Source organism: Bidens hawaiensis, unplaced genomic scaffold (genome assembly GCF_021521415.1).
Source record: "Bidens hawaiensis isolate Kalapana, Puna unplaced genomic scaffold, B.hawaiensis_p1.1 tig00027194_1, whole genome shotgun sequence".
NCBI lineage: Eukaryota > Viridiplantae > Streptophyta > Magnoliopsida > Asterales > Asteraceae > Bidens > Bidens hawaiensis.
This window is the reverse complement of record NW_027494394.1, coordinates 266,611-276,258: the sequence shown is the minus strand read 5'-3', so window position 1 is coordinate 276,258 and position 9,648 is coordinate 266,611. Positions and strand designations below refer to the sequence as shown.

At 33.6% G+C, this 9,648-nt stretch overlaps 1 pseudogene across 1 annotated transcript; it reads left to right on the top strand.

Moving 5' to 3' along the window:
- The first annotated feature begins 5,408 nt into the window (after nt 1-5,408).
- LOC143574951 (leucine-rich repeat receptor-like tyrosine-protein kinase PXC3) lies at nt 5,409-9,648 on the top strand (annotated as a pseudogene). Its single transcript, XR_013142684.1, has 2 exons — nt 5,409-8,437; nt 9,234-9,648. The product of XR_013142684.1 is annotated as a leucine-rich repeat receptor-like tyrosine-protein kinase PXC3 (transcript).

The following is a 9,648-nucleotide window of genomic DNA, read 5'->3' as shown; positions in this document are numbered from 1 at the left end:
ATATATATAACAAGTGAAATAAATAAATAAATAAATAAATAAAATGCTCCTCAATACAACTATACATGAAAACAAAAGGTATATGAAAACTTATTCAATATAATATATAGATAAAAAGGTGAAATATTTTGATGGTTATAGTTATCTATAAAGAATACATTGTAAGAAAGGAAGAATGGTGGCCCAAAATGGCCCAAATGGGAGAGACATGCATGATACAAGGGTCATGATACATGTCTAGGAAAGGGGCGTGCCCAATCTACATCAAATGAGATTCCATCAAACCTCAATTTGCTTTCCTTTTCTTCTATTCATCTCATCACCATTTGTGGCTCCCACAGTCCCATTACACATGCACATGCCCTCTTTCACACTACTTTTCCTTTCATATTATTCCCCTTTTTATCATAACAGTTCAAATATTATGTTCCAAGGTTTTTAACTTAGGTGATAAATCTAGGGAGTTTGGTTGTGTTTTATGATGGGTGGAAGTATATTCAAATTAAACTAAGTTATATCAAGTTACTTATCAATCAATAAACAAGTAAACAAGACTTGAGTAACATGTAATTGTAAGCTACTCAATATTGACTTGCTAAAATTTGAAATAGTCGACCTTAAATGAGCTTGAGCCTAAATCAAGGCTCATTTAGTAAATTAGTCCAAACCTAGTTTCATATTTGAGCTATACTAAACTCGCAAGCCTAATAGATCATAGTATTAATATAAATATAACAATTTGCATTTAATTTGCATCTAAAACTAATTAATTAATTAATTAATTAAATAAATAAATGTTGAGCCCCTTACAAGTTTAAGCTAGAAAATTACTTATGAACTGATTTCAAGTTTAGATGACCTCAAACTTAACTCATTTACATAATCAACCTTTATTTTTATTAACTGTTAATACTTATTGACATGTTAAAAAACACTAAAGGGTATTATTACGACAAGTGTAACAAATTTATATCGATTTAATTTGATGTAAACATAACCTAAATAAACAAATTTATTCTTAAACAGATGAAAACGATGCCTCTACAGTCTATATTCAATTATGAAATATGAATCTTATCGATGACTAGTTTTGTGAAGACATAGATGATAGACTGATTTAGAGTTGTCATATCCATATATAAAAAAACGTTTTCATAACAATTTATCAAAACCTAGGTTTGTTATTTACCCTACAACCCAAATAACTCAATAAGCATCTTTATCCGGTTGAGACGACAATGAAGCCCGAGTGGAAAAACCTGAAATCTAAAATATTTGAGATGGGTAATACCTGTCCCACTATGGCATTGGACGAGTTGGAAATACTTTTAAAAATTTTAGCGGTTGGACGAGTATCGGATTTGCAATATGTTTGATTACCCCAATAACATAACCCTGTTTACGTGATTATATAACTGAGTAACCTAACAATAATTTTGTTATTTATATATTTATCTATCTTAAATATATTAACCAACTAACTTTTTTTAATTAATTGATAGTTACATGATATAATGTTTCGTAATTTTTTTATCAAAACCCGGATGAGTATTGAAATCCGTGGGTTTGGAATCAGATTTTATAAAATGGAGAACCTAACTCCTAAACCCGTCTCAAATCTAACTCATTGCCATCTTCTAGTTTTCAAAAGTTATAAAATAAACAAATATTATTTTTATCGTACCAAAATGAGTATGTTTCAATAATATTTTTAGAAATATAGATGCCTTTAAGCAAAAACCTTAAATCCCGCCACAATTAACGTTAGCTTTTTTAAGTTTAATGATTAGACCATTCTAAGGCAAAGGCTGCATGTAAAAGCCATGTAAATTTAATAATTTTTATTATAGAATAGTATAATTATATAGCACCATGAATCTTACCTAATATTATTAATTGAATCGCCGTTCAAAGAAAAAATATATTATTAATTGAGTTATTATTACGGCAACTGGTTAGTAGAAAGTCTTTTAAGTTCATTTTCATTTGAACGGCATTAACTTCAATTTTACTAAAAAATATGTTTTAGTTTATTCAACACTAAATATATAATTCAGATGTATTAAAACATATTTTTTACGTCTTAAGTCTTAACCCCTCAGGGGTGCCTAACAAGACTAATAAAATCTCAAAGTGCAAATGAGTCAAACCTTTTCATTACTTAGAAGTTAGAATTAACTTACTAATATTTTAACTAAATGTAGAATTAAACTAAATTAATAAACTTACCGGAGTCTGAATTTCATACCTTAATGTCACGGACCAAATATTTGAAGATCGAGATGCTTGATTTGTGTTGTAACGCTTGGGTTTGTTGGCTCGTCCCCGACTTTATCGACCACGGCCTCAACGGGAAAGAAGGCTTACATGCCAAGTCGTGCTTGCACGACGAACGCATCGCTGGTTGCGAGCTGTTGTCGCTCGCCTGGTGAGTCCAAGGCAGGACGAAACCAGCAGACCCTGATCATGAGCGTACCAATTGGCTGACCTTTCGGACGCCACACAGAGTCAAAGGTGTAGCTCCGTGACATTAAGCTCAGTTATATCTAAACAGAACATGTTATTTGTATAAATAATTTTAATATACTATAATATGTAAGTATATAATCAATTTATTATACACAAATACAGATAAAATTTATATATATAAGTAAAATACTAATATGTATAAATAAGTAATAAATGCAACATGTCTGAGCTTATAACATCAATTATAGGTTGAGACCGAACTTTAGACCTAAAGCTTGAAACAAAACAAATGGAAATTCATTTATATTAAACAATTAAAGCTCAAAATAAATTGATTTAACTTGTTTAAAATTTAACTTTGAACCCTATATAAATACGATAAAATTGGTTTCACTCCATGAAACTTATGAGAAACCACTCTTAGTTATAGTTTTGATTTTAAACCATGACTTTAATAGATTATAATGTGTGTTATTTGTATATTAGTAACGTCATAATTAATTAATTTGAGATATAATTATAAAGTTATACTTGTTAAAAAGACTTAATTTATATTTAATAAAAAAAAGTAGATGATTGAGTAGCATCTTTTTGACTTTGAAAAAGGAAAACCCGTAAAAGATAGATGATGATTTTTGCCACCCTTCCAAGTCCACACCATCACTACGTGGTCCCACATCTCTTTTTTGCCGGCTGATTTGTGAATAAGACCATGTGTTCTGCTAGCGTTGTTGCTAGCATTTTGGGTGGAAACGCGGGGTACACCGCCCCCTGCGTTATGATAATTTTTTTTTGGTGCGTTGTATACAAAACGTGCATGGTGGCACAGAAATCAAAAAAACTAGCCGTTGGAGCCGTCGAGATTTAAAAATATATATATATATATTAATTATATTTATACTATATAAACAAACCAAACTCATTTTTTTTAACACATCTTCTACTTCTATACCAATTTATATCTTTTACACAAATATTTTTACCAAAATGTTTCAAACAACAACCAAAATATTCTCGGTTTCGGCCAATATGCCCGTCAAGGCAACCAAAATCCACAACCGAACCAATCTACCGCCCCGACGCCAACCGTACCCGTCCCGCAAATGTATGACCCGCAAATGGCCGCGTACATTGCACGGCGCCACGTGGAAGTTTAATGTAATTTTTAATTTAGTTTAATGTATTTTTTATTTGGAAGTTTAATGTAATTTTTAATTTTATGCTAATTTATTTAAATGATTTAGTATTTAAAAAAACAAATAAAATTAATAATGACTGGGCGCCACGTGGCGCATAACCCCTGGTAGTGGAGAGTTATGACTACAGCCTGTTTTTGTACAAAACCATAACTCTGACTGGGCGCCACGTGGCGCATAACCCCTGATAGTGAAGTTTTATGACTACACATGGTCAAAACTTGTAACATAATCCAACTCTAGTAACAACTTTTGTTTTTAGATTATTTTAGTTAAAATAAAAATGTTTTTAAAAATTATTAGGACTTTTTGTTGATAATGTATATGATATGAAGATTTGTTGTGCATAAACAAGTATGTGCAACTATCTTATAGTTGGACATATTAGATATATGAATTATTTTATGAATATTTTCTTGTTTCAAAACCATTAAACCAAACACATTCTAAACTATACAACGGCTTATGCTTAGGTATCAAAATTTTAGTTTAAACTTGAAAGGGTTAAACCTTTAATTATGATTATAATTAGTGTTCCTGAAATTGAATACAACTAAAAGAGGCATTGATGCTTGGTTGGTGAGCTTCTTTAAAAGGCATTTGCTTCAAACTCATTTTAGGAATTTGTAAAAGTCTGGATAACTCCATGAACCACAGGGGGGGATTGCTTTTGGATTGAAATATTCTAATGCACTAATGAAAAGTTCAATCGTATGATTCACACGGTGTAACGAGAACAAATATCAGGTCTGTTATAAGAACCTATATTAGAATTAGACTAAAGATCGTCTTATACAGAGGACGAACAGTTACAATGTTTTAATTGATGATTGTAAACGTCGATAGTTATCACTGATTTTCAAATACCACTCACAAGAAGTTACCACTAATTATCAATTGTCACTAACGATCAGTTCCCACATATGGACTAATTTGTAATTAATTAGTTTCATTAGAAGTTTCCATCAATCATTCCCCGCCAAAGGTGTTACCCCCTATACCTCATCTAAGGCGTGGCTCCCGAAGGACCCGAACCTCTTAGAACCTCTACCAAGGGGCACTGTCCCCCTAAAACTTTCAGAGTTTATTTGTTCATGAAACAATAACTATTTAATATTTAATGCTTAATTATGTACTTCACACCTCTTAACTCGTATCAGTTTATATATTCTTATTCCTTTTGGTATCAATGGATTTATTCTCTTTGGCCTTAAGGATTTATTCTCTTTTATCTTAAAGAATAATTGGTTACTTTAGAAAGACCTCCAATTAGAAGCCAAATATGAACATGAAAAATATATTATAAATACGAAGTGCTTCCTATAGCTGTGAAAATTACACATTTTATTAACTATAAGGGCAAGATAGTCATTTTTGTCCAATGAAACAAAAATATAGATTAATACGAGCTAAAAGCTGTGACATACACACTTATTTTATTTTGTTAAACACTTAAATGACAATCTCATTATAACAAAAGCGTAACTCCCTCTACTCTTAATAAACGACTTACTGATTTTTATCTTAATCGAAATGTTGTAAATTGTTTTGAAAGAACATATTGAAATTGAAAGATAAGGACAAATGAAATTACTTTTCGCTAAAGTAAGACTATTCTTAGACAACGAAAATGAAAATCAAGGATGTTACTGATCACATTGTGGTATGAATTAATACGGACTAATATAACATTTTGTTTTTAATTATTTTTTAACAATTTTCACTAAATTCAAATCTATTATTATATGATGACAACATTAACGTAAACCTTGGTTTTTGCAACATATTTAGTCTACTCGTGAGAGTCGTGACTGATCATTTATGATATTGGTCTCCTACTATCATCTCTTTCCTTCTGTAAACCCATTCAATACATCTATCTGCAGATATAGATACTATACTATACTGTGTTCTAAACATTTGTACCCATCTTTATTCACTTCTTCACTCAATTCATATCCATAATCTTCAACCAAACAAAACCCTATTTGGGTTTTCATCATAAACAAACCCCTGCCCACTTCATCTCCTCAAATCAAGAAACTGATTCTTGATTTTGAACCTTTTTGACCCATCTGAAAAATGGTTATCTGGGTGTGTTGAATAACTGAATATTTACAATCTTTATGCATCTTTTCAGTGTTTTGAAGCATAATTGAATGAAAGTGTTACTGAAAAATTAGTGGGGTTTACTTTGGTTGAAATTCAAGAAAAGTGGAAAAAGATTGGATTTTTATGCTAAAAATGTTGAATTTTTGCTGAAAGACTGAAAATTTAGCATCTTTTACCATCTTTTTCAGTGTTTTGAAGCATAACTGCATGAAAACTCACTGAAAAATTAGTGGGATTTGTTCAAAAAACAAGAAAAGTGGAAAAAGATTGGATTTTTATGCCAAAAATGGTGAATTTGTGGTGGTTCTTGATTTTGACAGTTGGGTTTCTTTCATGGTGTCAAGATACTGTGAATTCAGAGCTTATTAATAGCAACCATGATGATCTTTTCACTCTGGTAGCCATTGGCAAAGAGCTTAGGTTACTCGACTGGGACGGCGAAAACGGGCTCAAGAACACCTCAAATTACTGTTTTTGGCCTCACATTACTTGCAGCACAAGTGAAGCTGTTGAAAGACTTGATCTTTCTCATCAAAATCTTCAAGGTAACCTCACATTAATATCCCAACTGAAATCTTTAAAATGGCTAGATTTGTCAGTTAATAGTTTTCATGGACCAATACCTGTATTGTTTGGTAACTTATCTGAGCTTGAGTTTCTTGATCTATCTTACAATAAGTTTGATGGGTCAATCCCAGTTGAACTTGGTCAACTCAAAAAGCTCAAATCTTTAAACATTTCAAGTAATTTGCTTATCGGGTCAATACCTAAAGATCTTGAAGGGCTTGTAAAGTTGCAAGATTTACAACTTTACACCAACCATTTGAACGAAAGTATTCCGAATTGGGTCGGAAACTTGAGTGATCTTAGAGTCTTTACAGCTTATGAGAACGAGTTAAGCGGTAAAATACCCGAATCTTTAGGCGCATTTTCGGAACTTGAAGTATTAAACCTGCATTCAAATTATTTAGAAGGTTCAATCCCAAAGAGTGTGTTTGCTAATGGAAAGTTAGAAATCTTGGTGTTGACTCAGAACAAACTCAGTGGCGAGTTGCCTGACTCAGTAGGAAACTGTGAACATCTTTCGAGTATTAGAATTGGGAATAATGAGTTAACCGGGAATATCCCTAGAGAAATCGGTAATGTTAGCAGTCTTACTTATTTTGAAGCAGATAACAACAATCTTTCTGGTGAAATAGTTCAAGAATTTGCTAAATGTGCTAATTTAACTTTGTTAAATTTGGCTTCTAATCGGTTTAGTGGGATCATACCCCCGGTTTTCGGTGAAATGACGAATCTTCAAGAACTTATTGTTTCTGGAAACAATCTTTCAGGAGAGATTCCAGATTCTGTTCTTGGTAATAAGAATCTCAACAATATTGATTTGAGTAACAACCGGTTCAACGGAAGCATACCCAAAAATGTATGCAACTCTTCAAGATTACAGTACTTGTTATTGAGTCAAAACTCGTTGACTGGTGAAATCCCGAATGAAATTGGCAACTGTGTGAAGCTTCTTGAGCTGCAGCTTGGTGGTAACCGTCTCACTGGAACGGTCCCACCTGAGATAGGCAAAATCAAGAATCTGCAAATTGCTTTGAATTTGAGTTTTAATCATCTTCATGGCCCGTTACCACCTGATTTAGGAAAACTTGATAAGTTGGTATCGTTAGATGTTTCAAACAATCAGCTAACGGGTAATATTCCCATGGCGTTAAAGGGTATGTTAAGTTTAATTGATGTGAACTTTGCAAATAATCATCTAACGGGTCCGATACCGACGTTTGGCCCGTTTCAAAAGAGCCCGGGTTCGAGTTTTGAAAAGAACGCGGGTCTTTGCGGATAGCCGTTGAATTCTTTTTGTGGAAACTCAAACGGGTCCGACTCGTTTCACCACAAGGTTTCTTACAGGATTGTGTTGGCAGTTATTGGGTCGGGCTTGTTAGTGTTTCTCTCGGTTACAATCGTAGTTGTTTTGTTCATGATGCGAGAGAAGCAAGAAAAAGTGGCAAAAGCGGTTGGAGAAGAAGATGAAGAAATCGATGATAGTAATAATATACCGTTGGTGATTGTTGGAAACGTGTTCGTTGAGAATCTGAAACAGGCCATTGACTTTGACGCCGTGGTCAAAGCAACGTTAAAAGATTCAAACAAAATCAGTAGCGGGACTTTTAGTACGATCTACAAAGCGGAAATGCCTTCGGGTTTGACTTTATCGGTCAAACGGTTAAAATCGGTTGACAAAACGATAATTAACCAACAAAGCAAGATGATTCGGGAACTCGAGAGGCTTAGTAATCTTTGTCATGATAATTTGATCAGACCCATCGGGTTTGCTATTTATGATGATGTGGCACTTCTACTGCACCAGTTTTTACCAAACAGGTCATTGGCCCGGTTTCTGCATGAGTCAAGTAAAGAAGAGGGGTATAAGCCTGATTGGCACGTTAGGCTTTCGATAGCGGTTGGTGTTGCAGAAGGGTTGGCTTTTTTGCATCATTTGGCTATTATTCATCTTGATATTTCTTCTGGGAATATTTTTCTTGATTCCAATTTTAGCCCATTAGTCGGTGAAGTTGAAATTTCAAAGCTTTTGGATCCTTCACGCGGTACTGCTAGTATCAGTGCGGTTGCGGGCTCTTTTGGTTACATTCCTCCAGGTATAATTTAAGCCCGGTTTCTGTATTTTTTTACTTTTTTTAAACCCGGTCAAACCAGACTAGAACCGGTCAAAATCCGGTTTCAAACCCGATCCTTTGACTTTTTTCAACTCAGTTGAACTGATTCCAACAAAATCGGTTTTGACTTTTGACCCAAACAGGAACCACTTTGGGCAAAAAGCCCAGTTTGTGCACCTGTAGTCAGGCGGGTAGTTTTATTATTAGTCGAAACAGGTTGTGTAACGGGTCAACCTTTGACATCTAAATTTTTTTATTCGACCCGTTTGAAATTAAACATAACCCGTATAAACACTTTTACAAATAAATGGGTCAAACCTGTCATCTTGACTTTTGTAGTTTCGTGTTATGAACCGTATGATGCAATATGGGCGGGTCATTACATGTTTAACGTTTTCCAACACGGTCAAACGGGCTATTTCTTTGGGTACATGTTTGAACGGGCCAGGTTGACCCAAAACACCGTCTGTCCCAAAAAGAAATATATATATATATATATATATATATATATATATACCTATATATATATATATATATATTTTTAATATAATTAGGTTGTCAAGTAAAATTAAAAGATTTATATTAAAATGTATCATCGAGTTTTATGAATAAAAAAACGAAAAATACATTTTAGACGAGTTTCAACCCGTTTGACTTGACCAACCCGTTTTGACTAAACAATGCATCTATAACTAAACGGGTCAAAACCGTCATATCTATACGGCCTGATCATCATTTTAAGACCTGAGCTCCTTAAAAACATTTTGTTTTACAACAGAGTACGCGTACACTATGCAAGTAACAGCTCCAGGAAACGTGTACAGTTTCGGCGTCATTTTACTTGAAATTCTGACAACACGGGTCCCAGTGGACGAAGAATTCGGGGAAGGTGTAGATTTGGTGAAGTGGGTCCAGGGTGCACCCGCAAGAGGTGAAACACCAGAGCAAATACTTGATGCAAAGCTTAGTACGGTGTCGTTTTCGTGGAGGAAAGAGATGCTTTCAGCATTAAAAGTGGCTCTACTTTGCACAGACACCACACCAGCAAAAAGACCAAAAATGAAAAAGGTGGTGGAAATGCTTCAAGAAATTATAGATAGTAAGTGAAAAATATGAAAAAAGATTGAATCTTTTAGGTGGGTTTTGTATGTTGTATGAAAACTTTGAAGAATTTGATGTATACAAAGCCCTCA